Source organism: Daphnia pulicaria, chromosome 3 (genome assembly GCF_021234035.1).
Source record: "Daphnia pulicaria isolate SC F1-1A chromosome 3, SC_F0-13Bv2, whole genome shotgun sequence".
NCBI classification, from domain to species: Eukaryota; Metazoa; Arthropoda; class Branchiopoda; order Diplostraca; family Daphniidae; genus Daphnia; species Daphnia pulicaria.
Genome location: NC_060915.1, coordinates 4228774 through 4241469, shown reverse-complemented (window position 1 = coordinate 4241469; position 12696 = coordinate 4228774). Strand labels below are relative to the sequence as shown.

The window sequence follows — 12696 nt, the reverse complement described above, 5'->3', positions numbered from 1 at the left end:
ATGGATAGTTTGTTTTCAATAACAAATTTCTTGACATTTTTTTTCAATCACGATGGTTACCAGTCCAATTTCGTAGATGAAACATTTCAATGCCTTAGAGATAGGTTCAATTCATCTATAAGAATGATTCTGGATCAATTCCATTGAGAGTTTGTCAAATTTTATCGCGTTTTTTAATCGCAATGGTTACCAGTCCAAATTCGTAGATCAAAAATTTCAATGACATAGGGATAGGTTCAATTCATCTATAGGAATGATTCTGGATGAATTTCATTGCGAGATTTTCAAAGTTGATCGCGCTTTTTATTCGCGATGGTTACCAGTCAAAATTCAATGAACAAACATTTCTGTCACTTTGAAGTGATTTTCTATTCATCCATTGGGACTGGGAGGGTAAATTTTCATTTTTGAATGTCAACGGCCATATCACGTAGAACGCACCTGGTCTCGTCAGCTCCCAGAAGTTAAGTTACGTCGAGTCCCGTTAGTACTTGGAAGGGTGACCGCTTGGGAATACGGGATGTCGTTGGCGATGGATAGTTTGTTTTCAATAACAAATTTCTTGACATTTTTTTTCAATCACGATGGTTACCAGTCCAATTTCGTAGATGAAACATTTCAATGCCTTAGAGATAGGTTCAATTCATCTATAAGAATGATTCTGGATCAATTCCATTGAGAGTTTGTCAAATTTTATCGCGTTTTTTAATCGCAATGGTTACCAGTCCAAATTCGTAGATCAAAAATTTCAATGACATAGGGATAGGTTCAATTCATCTATAGGAATGATTCTGGATGAATTTCATTGCGAGATTTTCAAAGTTGATCGCGCTTTTTATTCGCGATGGTTACCAGTCAAAATTCAATGAACAAACATTTCTGTCACTTTGAAGTGATTTTCTATTCATCCATTGGGACTGGGAGGGTAAATTTTCATTTTTGAATGTCAACGGCCATATCACGTAGAACGCACCTGGTCTCGTCAGCTCCCAGAAGTTAAGTTACGTCGAGTCCCGTTAGTACTTGGAAGGGTGACCGCTTGGGAATACGGGATGTCGTTGGCGATGAATAGTTTGTTTTCAATAAAAAATTTCTTGAAATTTTTTTTCAATAACGATGGTTACCAGTCCAATTTCGTAGATGAAACATTTCAATGCCTTAGAGATAGGTTCAATTCATCTATAAGAATGATTCTGGATCAATTCCATTGAGATTTTGTCAAATTTTATCGCGTTTTTTAATCGCAATGGTTACCAGTCCAAATTCGTAGATCAAAAATTTCAATGACATAGGGATAGGTTCAATTCATCTATAGGAATGATTCTGGATGAATTTCATTGCGAGTTTTTCAAAGTTGATCGCGCTTTTTATTTGCGATGGTTACCAGTCCAAATTCAATGAACAAACATTTCTGTCACTTTGAAGTGATTTTCTATTCATCCATTGGGACTGGGAGGGTAAATTTTCATTTTTGAATGTCAACGGCCATATCACGTAGAACGCACCTGGTCTCGTCAGCTCCCAGAAGTTAAGTTACGTCGAGTCCCGTTAGTACTTGGAAGGGTGACCGCTTGGGAATACGGGATGTCGTTGGCGATGGATAGTTTGTTTTCAATAACAAATTTCTTGACATTTTTTTTCAATCACGATGGTTACCAGTCCAATTTCGTAGATGAAACATTTCAATGCCTTAGAGATAGGTTCAATTCATCTATAAGAATGATTCTGGATCAATTCCATTGAGAGTTTGTCAAATTTTATCGCGTTTTTTAATCGCAATGGTTACCAGTCCAAATTCGTAGATCAAAAATTTCAATGACATAGGGATAGGTTCAATTCATCTATAGGAATGATTCTGGATGAATTTCATTGCGAGATTTTCAAAGTTGATCGCGCTTTTTATTCGCGATGGTTACCAGTCAAAATTCAATGAACAAACATTTCTGTCACTTTGAAGTGATTTTCTATTCATCCATTGGGACTGGGAGGGTAAATTTTCATTTTTGAATGTCAACGGCCATATCACGTAGAACGCACCTGGTCTCGTCAGCTCCCAGAAGTTAAGTTACGTCGAGTCCCGTTAGTACTTGGAAGGGTGACCGCTTGGGAATACGGGATGTCGTTGGCGATGGATAGTTTGTTTTCAATAACAAATTTCTTGACATTTTTTTTCAATCACGATGGTTACCAGTCCAATTTCGTAGATGAAACATTTCAATGCCTTAGAGATAGGTTCAATTCATCTATAAGAATGATTCTGGATCAATTCCATTGAGAGTTTGTCAAATTTTATCGCGTTATTAATCGTGATGGTTACGAGTCCAAATTCGTAGATCAAAAATTTCAATGACATAGGGATAGGTTCAATTCATCTATAGGAATGATTCTGGATGAATTTCATTGCGAGTTTTTCAAAGTTGATCGCGCTTTTTATTCGCGATGGTTACCAGTCCAAATTCAATGAACAAACATTTCTGTCACTTTGAAGTGATTTTCTATTCATCCATTGGGAATGGGAGGGTAAATTTTCATTTTTGAATGTCAACGGCCATATCACGTAGAACGCACCTGGTCTCGTCAGCTCCCAGAAGTTAAGTTACGTCGAGTCCCGTTAGTACTTGGAAGGGTGACCGCTTGGGAATACGGGATGTCGTTGGCGATGAATAGTTTGTTTTCAATAAAAAATTTCTTGAAATTTTTTTTCAATAACGATGGTTACCAGTCCAATTTCGTAGATGAAACATTTCAATGCCTTAGAGATAGGTTCAATTCATCTATAAGAATGATTCTGGATCAATTCCATTGAGAGTTTGTCAAATTTTATCGCGTTTTTTAATCGTGATGGTTACCAGTCCAAATTCGTAGATCAAAAATTTCAATGACATAGGGATAGGTTCAATTCATCTATAGGAATGATTCTGGATGAATTTCATTGCGAGTTTTTCAAAGTTGATCGCGCTTTTTATTCGCGATGGTTACCAGTCAAAATTCAATGAACAAACATTTCTGTCACTTTGAAGTGATTTTCTATTCATCCATTGGGACTGGGAGGGTAAATTTTCATTTTTGAATGTCAACGGCCATATCACGTAGAACGCACCTGGTCTCGTCAGCTCCCAGAAGTTAAGTTACGTCGAGTCCCGTTAGTACTTGGAAGGGTGACCGCTTGGGAATACGGGATGTCGTTGGCGATGAATAGTTTGTTTTCAATAAAAAATTTCTTGAAATTTTTTTTCAATAACGATGGTTACCAGTCCAATTTCGTAGATGAAACATTTCAATGCCTTAGAGATAGGTTCAATTCATCTATAAGAATGATTCTGGATCAATTCCATTGAGAGTTTGTCAAATTTTATCGCGTTTTTTAATCGTGATGGTTACCAGTCCAAATTCGTAGATCAAAAATTTCAATGACATAGGGATAGGTTCAATTCATCTATAGGAATGATTCTGGATGAATTTCATTGCGAGTTTTTCAAAGTTGATCGCGCTTTTTATTCGCGATGGTTACCAGTCAAAATTCAATGAACAAACATTTCTGTCACTTTGAAGTGATTTTCTATTCATCCATTGGGACTGGGAGGGTAAATTTTCATTTTTGAATGTCAACGGCCATATCACGTAGAACGCACCTGGTCTCGTCAGCTCCCAGAAGTTAAGTTACGTCGAGTCCCGTTAGTACTTGGAAGGGTGACCGCTTGGGAATACGGGATGTCGTTGGCGATGAATAGTTTGTTTTCAATAAAAAATTTCTTGAAATTTTTTTTCAATAACGATGGTTACCAGTCCAATTTCGTAGATGAAACATTTCAATGCCTTAGAGATAGGTTCAATTCATCTATAAGAATGATTCTGGATCAATTCCATTGAGAGTTTGTCAAATTTTATCGCGTTTTTTAATCGTGATGGTTACCAGTCCAAATTCGTAGATCAAAAATTTCAATGACATAGGGATAGGTTCAATTCATCTATAGGAATGATTCTGGATGAATTTCATTGCGAGTTTTTCAAAGTTGATCGCGCTTTTTATTCGCGATGGTTACCAGTCAAAATTCAATGAACAAACATTTCTGTCACTTTGAAGTGATTTTCTATTCATCCATTGGGACTGGGAGGGTAAATTTTCATTTTTGAATGTCAACGGCCATATCACGTAGAACGCACCTGGTCTCGTCAGCTCCCAGAAGTTAAGTTACGTCGAGTTCCGTTAGTACTTGGAAGGGTGACCGCTTGGGAATACGGGATGTCGTTGGCGATGGATAGTTTGTTTTCAATAACAAATTTCTTGACATTTTTTTTCAATCACGATGGTTACCAGTCCAATTTCGTAGATGAAACATTTCAATGCCTTAGAGATAGGTTCAATTCATCTATAAGAATGATTCTGGATCAATTCCATTGAGAGTTTGTCAAATTTTATCGCGTTATTAATCGTGATGGTTACGAGTCCAAATTCGTAGATCAAAAATTTCAATCACATAGGGATAGGTTCAATTCATCTATAGGAATGATTCTGGATGAATTTCATTGCGAGTTTTTCAAAGTTGATCGCGCTTTTTATTCGCGATGGTTACCAGTCCAAATTCAATGAACAAACATTTCTGTCACTTTGAAGTGATTTTCTATTCATCCATTGGGAATGGGAGGGTAAATTTTCATTTTTGAATGTCAACGGCCATATCACGTAGAACGCACCTGGTCTCGTCAGCTCCCAGAAGTTAAGTTACGTCGAGTCCCGTTAGTACTTGGAAGGGTGACCGCTTGGGAATACGGGATGTCGTTGGCGATGAATAGTTTGTTTTCAATAAAAAATTTCTTGAAATTTTTTTTCAATAACGATGGTTACCAGTCCAATTTCGTAGATGAAACATTTCAATGCCTTAGAGATAGGTTCAATTCATCTATAAGAATGATTCTGGATCAATTCCATTGAGAGTTTGTCAAATTTTATCGCGTTTTTAAATCGTGATGGTTACCAGTCCAAATTCGTAGATCAAAAATTTCAATGACATAGGGATAGGTTCAATTCATCTATAGGAATGATTCTGGATGAATTTCATTGCGAGTTTTTCAAAGTTGATCGCGCTTTTTATTCGCGATGGTTACCAGTCAAAATTCAATGAACAAACATTTCTGTCACTTTGAAGTGATTTTCTATTCATCCATTGGGACTGGGAGGGTAAATTTTCATTTTTGAATGTCAACGGCCATATCACGTAGAACGCTCCTGGTCTCGTCAGCTCCCAGAAGTTAAGTTACGTCGAGTCCCGTTAGTACTTGGAAGGGTGACCGCTTGGGAATACGGGATGTCGTTGGCGATGAATAGCTTGTTTTCAATAAAAAATTTCTTGAAATTTTTTTTCAATAACGATGGTTACCAGTCCAATTTCGTAGATGAAACATTTCAATGCCTTAGAGATAGGTTCAATTCATCTATAAGAATGATTCTGGATGAATTTCATTGCGAGATTTTCAAAGTTGATCGCGCTTTTTATTCGCGATGGTTACCAGTCAAAATTCAATGAACAAACATTTCTGTCACTTTGAAGTGATTTTCTATTCATCCATTGGGACTGGGAGGGTAAATTTTCATTTTTGAATGTCAACGGCCATATCACGTAGAACGCACCTGGTCTCGTCAGCTCCCAGAAGTTAAGTTACGTCGAGTCCCGTTAGTACTTGGAAGGGTGACCGCTTGGGAATACGGGATGTCGTTGGCGATGGATAGTTTGTTTTCAATAACAAATTTCTTGACATTTTTTTTCAATCACGATGGTTACCAGTCCAATTTCGTAGATGAAACATTTCAATGCCTTAGAGATAGGTTCAATTCATCTATAAGAATGATTCTGGATCAATTCCATTGAGAGTTTGTCAAATTTTATCGCGTTATTAATCGTGATGGTTACGAGTCCAAATTCGTAGATCAAAAATTTCAATGACATAGGGATAGGTTCAATTCATCTATAGGAATGATTCTGGATGAATTTCATTGCGAGTTTTTCAAAGTTGATCGCGCTTTTTATTCGCGATGGTTACCAGTCCAAATTCAATGAACAAACATTTCTGTCACTTTGAAGTGATTTTCTATTCATCCATTGGGAATGGGAGGGTAAATTTTCATTTTTGAATGTCAACGGCCATATCACGTAGAACGCACCTGGTCTCGTCAGCTCCCAGAAGTTAAGTTACGTCGAGTCCCGTTAGTACTTGGAAGGGTGACCGCTTGGGAATACGGGATGTCGTTGGCGATGAATAGTTTGTTTTCAATAAAAAATTTCTTGAAATTTTTTTTCAATAACGATGGTTACCAGTCCAATTTCGTAGATGAAACATTTCAATGCCTTAGAGATAGGTTCAATTCATCTATAAGAATGATTCTGGATCAATTCCATTGAGAGTTTGTCAAATTTTATCGCGTTTTTTAATCGTGATGGTTACCAGTCCAAATTCGTAGATCAAAAATTTCAATGACATAGGGATAGGTTCAATTCATCTATAGGAATGATTCTGGATGAATTTCATTGCGAGTTTTTCAAAGTTGATCGCGCTTTTTATTCGCGATGGTTACCAGTCAAAATTCAATGAACAAACATTTCTGTCACTTTGAAGTGATTTTCTATTCATCCATTGGGACTGGGAGGGTAAATTTTCATTTTTGAATGTCAACGGCCATATCACGTAGAACGCACCTGGTCTCGTCAGCTCCCAGAAGTTAAGTTACGTCGAGTCCCGTTAGTACTTGGAAGGGTGACCGCTTGGGAATACGGGATGTCGTTGGCGATGAATAGCTTGTTTTCAATAAAAAATTTCTTGAAATTTTTTTTCAATAACGATGGTTACCAGTCCAATTTCGTAGATGAAACATTTCAATGCCTTAGAGATAGGTTCAATTCATCTATAAGAATGATTCTGGATCAATTCCATTGAGATTTTGTCAAATTTTATCGCGTTTTTTAATCGCAATGGTTACCAGTCCAAATTCGTAGATCAAAAATTTCAATGACATAGGGATAGGTTCAATTCATCTATAGGAATGATTCTGGATGAATTTCATTGCGAGTTTTTCAAAGTTGATCGCGCTTTTTATTTGCGATGGTTACCAGTCCAAATTCAATGAACAAACATTTCTGTCACTTTGAAGTGATTTTCTATTCATCCATTGGGACTGGGAGGGTAAATTTTCATTTTTGAATGTCAACGGCCATATCACGTAGAACGCACCTGGTCTCGTCAGCTCCCAGAAGTTAAGTTACGTCGAGTTCCGTTAGTACTTGGAAGGGTGACCGCTTGGGAATACGGGATGTCGTTGGCGATGGATAGTTTGTTTTCAATAACAAATTTCTTGACATTTTTTTTCAATCACGATGGTTACCAGTCCAATTTCGTAGATGAAACATTTCAATGCCTTAGAGATAGGTTCAATTCATCTATAAGAATGATTCTGGATCAATTCCATTGAGAGTTTGTCAAATTTTATCGCGTTATTAATCGTGATGGTTACGAGTCCAAATTCGTAGATCAAAAATTTCAATGACATAGGGATAGGTTCAATTCATCTATAGGAATGATTCTGGATGAATTTCATTGCGAGTTTTTCAAAGTTGATCGCGCTTTTTATTCGCGATGGTTACCAGTCCAAATTCAATGAACAAACATTTCTGTCACTTTGAAGTGATTTTCTATTCATCCATTGGGAATGGGAGGGTAAATTTTCATTTTTGAATGTTAACGGCCATATCACGTAGAACGCACCTGGTCTCGTCAGCTCCCAGAAGTTAAGTTACGTCGAGTCCCGTTAGTACTTGGAAGGGTGACCGCTTGGGAATACGGGATGTCGTTGGCGATGAATAGTTTGTTTTCAATAAAAAATTTCTTGAAATTTTTTTTCAATAACGATGGTTAACAGTCCAATTTCGTAGATGAAACATTTCAATGCCTTAGAGATAGGTTCAATTCATCTATAAGAATGATTCTGGATCAATTCCATTGAGATTTTGTCAAATTTTATCGCGTTTTTTAATCGCAATGGTTACCAGTCCAAATTCGTAGATCAAAAATTTCAATGACATAGGGATAGGTTCAATTCATCTATAGGAATGATTCTGGATGAATTTCATTGCGAGTTTTTCAAAGTTGATCGCGCTTTTTATTCGCGATGGTTACCAGTCAAAATTCAATGAACAAACATTTCTGTCACTTTGAAGTGATTTTCTATTCATCCATTGGGACTGGGAGGGTAAATTTTCATTTTTGAATGTCAACGGCCATATCACGTAGAACGCTCCTGGTCTCGTCAGCTCCCAGAAGTTAAGTTACGTCGAGTCCCGTTAGTACTTGGAAGGGTGACCGCTTGGGAATACGGGATGTCGTTGGCGATGAATAGCTTGTTTTCAATAAAAAATTTCTTGAAATTTTTTTTCAATAACGATGGTTACCAGTCCAATTTCGTAGATGAAACATTTCAATGCCTTAGAGATAGGTTCAATTCATCTATAAGAATGATTCTGGATCAATTCCATTGAGATTTTGTCAAATTTTATCGCGTTTTTTAATCGCAATGGTTACCAGTCCAAATTCGTAGATCAAAAATTTCAATGACATAGGGATAGGTTCAATTCATCTATAGGAATGATTCTGGATGAATTTCATTGCGAGTTTTTCAAAGTTGATCGCGCTTTTTATTTGCGATGGTTACCAGTCCAAATTCAATGAACAAACATTTCTGTCACTTTGAAGTGATTTTCTATTCATCCATTGGGACTGGGAGGGTAAATTTTCATTTTTGAATGTCAACGGCCATATCACGTAGAACGCACCTGGTCTCGTCAGCTCCCAGAAGTTAAGTTACGTCGAGTCCCGTTAGTACTTGGAAGGGTGACCGCTTGGGAATACGGGATGTCGTTGGCAATGGATAGTTTGTTTTCAATAACAAATTTCTTGACATTTTTTTTCAATCACGATGGTTACCAGTCCAATTTCGTAGATGAAACATTTCAATGCCTTAGAGATAGGTTCAATTCATCTATAAGAATGATTCTGGATCAATTCCATTGAGAGTTTGTCAAATTTTATCGCGTTTTTTAATCGCAATGGTTACCAGTCCAAATTCGTAGATCAAAAATTTCAATGACATAGGGATAGGTTCAATTCATCTATAGGAATGATTCTGGATGAATTTCATTGCGAGATTTTCAAAGTTGATCGCGCTTTTTATTCGCGATGGTTACCAGTCAAAATTCAATGAACAAACATTTCTGTCACTTTGAAGTGATTTTCTATTCATCCATTGGGACTGGGAGGGTAAATTTTCATTTTTGAATGTCAACGGCCATATCACGTAGAACGCACCTGGTCTCGTCAGCTCCCAGAAGTTAAGTTACGTCGAGTCCCGTTAGTACTTGGAAGGGTGACCGCTTGGGAATACGGGATGTCGTTGGCGATGAATACTTTGTTTTCAATAAAAAATTTCTTGAAATTTTTTTTCAATAACGATGGTTACCAGTCCAATTTCGTAGATGAAACATTTCAATGCCTTAGAGATAGGTTCAATTCATCTATAAGAATGATTCTGGATCAATTCCATTGAGATTTTGTCAAATTTTATCGCGTTTTTTAATCGCAATGGTTACCAGTCCAAATTCGTAGATCAAAAATTTCAATGACATAGGGATAGGTTCAATTCATCTATAGGAATGATTCTGGATGAATTTCATTGCGAGTTTTTCAAAGTTGATCGCGCTTTTTATTTGCGATGGTTACCAGTCCAAATTCAATGAACAAACATTTCTGTCACTTTGAAGTGATTTTCTATTCATCCATTGGGACTGGGAGGGTAAATTTTCATTTTTGAATGTCAACGGCCATATCACGTAGAACGCACCTGGTCTCGTCAGCTCCCAGAAGTTAAGTTACGTCGAGTCCCGTTAGTACTTGGAAGGGTGACCGCTTGGGAATACGGGATGTCGTTGGCGATGGATAGTTTGTTTTCAATAACAAATTTCTTGACATTTTTTTTCAATCACGATGGTTACCAGTCCAATTTCGTAGATGAAACATTTCAATGCCTTAGAGATAGGTTCAATTCATCTATAAGAATGATTCTGGATCAATTCCATTGAGAGTTTGTCAAATTTTATCGCGTTTTTTAATCGCAATGGTTACCAGTCCAAATTTGTAGATCAAAAATTTCAATGACATAGGGATAGGTTCAATTCATCTATAGGAATGATTCTGGATGAATTTCATTGCGAGATTTTCAAAGTTGATCGCGCTTTTTATTCGCGATGGTTACCAGTCAAAATTCAATGAACAAACATTTCTGTCACTTTGAAGTGATTTTCTATTCATCCATTGGGACTGGGAGGGTAAATTTTCATTTTTGAATGTCAACGGCCATATCACGTAGAACGCACCTGGTCTCGTCAGCTCCCAGAAGTTAAGTTACGTCGAGTCCCGTTAGTACTTGGAAGGGTGACCGCTTGGGAATACGGGATGTCGTTGGCGATGAATAGTTTGTTTTCAATAAAAAATTTCTTGAAATTTTTTTTCAATAACGATGGTTACCAGTCCAATTTCGTAGATGAAACATTTCAATGCCTTAGAGATAGGTTCAATTCATCTATAAGAATGATTCTGGATCAATTCCATTGAGAGTTTGTCAAATTTTATCGCGTTTTTTAATCGTGATGGTTACCAGTCCAAATTCGTAGATCAAAAATTTCAATGACATAGGGATAGGTTCAATTCATCTATAGGAATGATTCTGGATGAATTTCATTGCGAGTTTTTCAAAGTTGATCGCGCTTTTTATTCGCGATGGTTACCAGTCAAAATTCAATGAACAAACATTTCTGTCACTTTGAAGTGATTTTCTATTCATCCATTGGGACTGGGAGGGTAAATTTTCATTTTTGAATGTCAACGGCCATATCACGTAGAACGCACCTGGTCTCGTCAGCTCCCAGAAGTTAAGTTACGTCGAGTCCCGTTAGTACTTGGAAGGGTGACCGCTTGGGAATACGGGATGTCGTTGGCGATGAATAGTTTGTTTTCAATAAAAAATTTCTTGAAATTTTTTTTCAATAACGATGGTTACCAGTCCAATTTCGTAGATGAAACATTTCAATGCCTTAGAGATAGGTTCAATTCATCTATAAGAATGATTCTGGATCAATTCCATTGAGAGTTTGTCAAATTTTATCGCGTTTTTTAATCGTGATGGTTACCAGTCCAAATTCGTAGATCAAAAATTTCAATGACATAGGGATAGGTTCAATTCATCTATAGGAATGATTCTGGATGAATTTCATTGCGAGTTTTTCAAAGTTGATCGCGCTTTTTATTCGCGATGGTTACCAGTCAAAATTCAATGAACAAACATTTCTGTCACTTTGAAGTGATTTTCTATTCATCCATTGGGACTGGGAGGGTAAATTTTCATTTTTGAATGTCAACGGCCATATCACGTAGAACGCACCTGGTCTCGTCAGCTCCCAGAAGTTAAGTTACGTCGAGTTCCGTTAGTACTTGGAAGGGTGACCGCTTGGGAATACGGGATGTCGTTGGCGATGGATAGTTTGTTTTCAATAACAAATTTCTTGACATTTTTTTTCAATCACGATGGTTACCAGTCCAATTTCGTAGATGAAACATTTCAATGCCTTAGAGATAGGTTCAATTCATCTATAAGAATGATTCTGGATCAATTCCATTGAGAGTTTGTCAAATTTTATCGCGTTATTAATCGTGATGGTTACGAGTCCAAATTCGTAGATCAAAAATTTCAATCACATAGGGATAGGTTCAATTCATCTATAGGAATGATTCTGGATGAATTTCATTGCGAGTTTTTCAAAGTTGATCGCGCTTTTTATTCGCGATGGTTACCAGTCCAAATTCAATGAACAAACATTTCTGTCACTTTGAAGTGATTTTCTATTCATCCATTGGGAATGGGAGGGTAAATTTTCATTTTTGAATGTCAACGGCCATATCACGTAGAACGCACCTGGTCTCGTCAGCTCCCAGAAGTTAAGTTACGTCGAGTCCCGTTAGTACTTGGAAGGGTGACCGCTTGGGAATACGGGATGTCGTTGGCGATGAATAGTTTGTTTTCAATAAAAAATTTCTTGAAATTTTTTTTCAATAACGATGGTTACCAGTCCAATTTCGTAGATGAAACATTTCAATGCCTTAGAGATAGGTTCAATTCATCTATAAGAATGATTCTGGATCAATTCCATTGAGAGTTTGTCAAATTTTATCGCGTTTTTAAATCGTGATGGTTACCAGTCCAAATTCGTAGATCAAAAATTTCAATGACATAGGGATAGGTTCAATTCATCTATAGGAATGATTCTGGATGAATTTCATTGCGAGTTTTTCAAAGTTGATCGCGCTTTTTATTCGCGATGGTTACCAGTCAAAATTCAATGAACAAACATTTCTGTCACTTTGAAGTGATTTTCTATTCATCCATTGGGACTGGGAGGGTAAATTTTCATTTTTGAATGTCAACGGCCATATCACGTAGAACGCTCCTGGTCTCGTCAGCTCCCAGAAGTTAAGTTACGTCGAGTCCCGTTAGTACTTGGAAGGGTGACCGCTTGGGAATACGGGATGTCGTTGGCGATGAATAGCTTGTTTTCAATAAAAAATTTCTTGAAATTTTTTTTCAATAACGATGGTTACCAG

The 12696-nt window shown here is 37.1% G+C and overlaps 24 pseudogenes; all 24 read left to right on the top strand.

Annotated features, from left to right (window-relative positions):
- The first annotated feature begins 413 nt into the window (after positions 1 to 413).
- On the top strand, positions 414 to 532 carry LOC124333071 (annotated as a pseudogene).
- A 413-nt stretch (positions 533 to 945) lies between these two features.
- LOC124333070 lies at positions 946 to 1064 on the top strand (annotated as a pseudogene).
- A 413-nt stretch (positions 1065 to 1477) lies between these two features.
- Positions 1478 to 1596, top strand: LOC124333069 (annotated as a pseudogene).
- Positions 1597 to 2009: 413 nt separating this feature from the next.
- LOC124333068 lies at positions 2010 to 2128 on the top strand (annotated as a pseudogene).
- Positions 2129 to 2540: 412 nt separating this feature from the next.
- Positions 2541 to 2659, top strand: LOC124333067 (annotated as a pseudogene).
- A 413-nt stretch (positions 2660 to 3072) lies between these two features.
- Positions 3073 to 3191, top strand: LOC124333066 (annotated as a pseudogene).
- A 413-nt stretch (positions 3192 to 3604) lies between these two features.
- On the top strand, positions 3605 to 3723 carry LOC124333064 (annotated as a pseudogene).
- Positions 3724 to 4136: 413 nt separating this feature from the next.
- On the top strand, positions 4137 to 4255 carry LOC124333984 (annotated as a pseudogene).
- Positions 4256 to 4667: 412 nt separating this feature from the next.
- LOC124333063 lies at positions 4668 to 4786 on the top strand (annotated as a pseudogene).
- A 413-nt stretch (positions 4787 to 5199) lies between these two features.
- LOC124333709 lies at positions 5200 to 5318 on the top strand (annotated as a pseudogene).
- Positions 5319 to 5601: 283 nt separating this feature from the next.
- Positions 5602 to 5720, top strand: LOC124333062 (annotated as a pseudogene).
- A 412-nt stretch (positions 5721 to 6132) lies between these two features.
- Positions 6133 to 6251, top strand: LOC124333061 (annotated as a pseudogene).
- A 413-nt stretch (positions 6252 to 6664) lies between these two features.
- On the top strand, positions 6665 to 6783 carry LOC124333060 (annotated as a pseudogene).
- Positions 6784 to 7196: 413 nt separating this feature from the next.
- On the top strand, positions 7197 to 7315 carry LOC124333983 (annotated as a pseudogene).
- Positions 7316 to 7727: 412 nt separating this feature from the next.
- On the top strand, positions 7728 to 7846 carry LOC124333652 (annotated as a pseudogene).
- A 413-nt stretch (positions 7847 to 8259) lies between these two features.
- LOC124333708 lies at positions 8260 to 8378 on the top strand (annotated as a pseudogene).
- A 413-nt stretch (positions 8379 to 8791) lies between these two features.
- Positions 8792 to 8910, top strand: LOC124330700 (annotated as a pseudogene).
- Positions 8911 to 9323: 413 nt separating this feature from the next.
- Positions 9324 to 9442, top strand: LOC124333059 (annotated as a pseudogene).
- Positions 9443 to 9855: 413 nt separating this feature from the next.
- On the top strand, positions 9856 to 9974 carry LOC124333058 (annotated as a pseudogene).
- Positions 9975 to 10387: 413 nt separating this feature from the next.
- On the top strand, positions 10388 to 10506 carry LOC124333057 (annotated as a pseudogene).
- Positions 10507 to 10919: 413 nt separating this feature from the next.
- Positions 10920 to 11038, top strand: LOC124333056 (annotated as a pseudogene).
- A 413-nt stretch (positions 11039 to 11451) lies between these two features.
- LOC124333981 lies at positions 11452 to 11570 on the top strand (annotated as a pseudogene).
- Positions 11571 to 11982: 412 nt separating this feature from the next.
- On the top strand, positions 11983 to 12101 carry LOC124333055 (annotated as a pseudogene).
- A 413-nt stretch (positions 12102 to 12514) lies between these two features.
- On the top strand, positions 12515 to 12633 carry LOC124333707 (annotated as a pseudogene).
- The last annotated feature ends 63 nt before the right edge of the window (positions 12634 to 12696 follow it).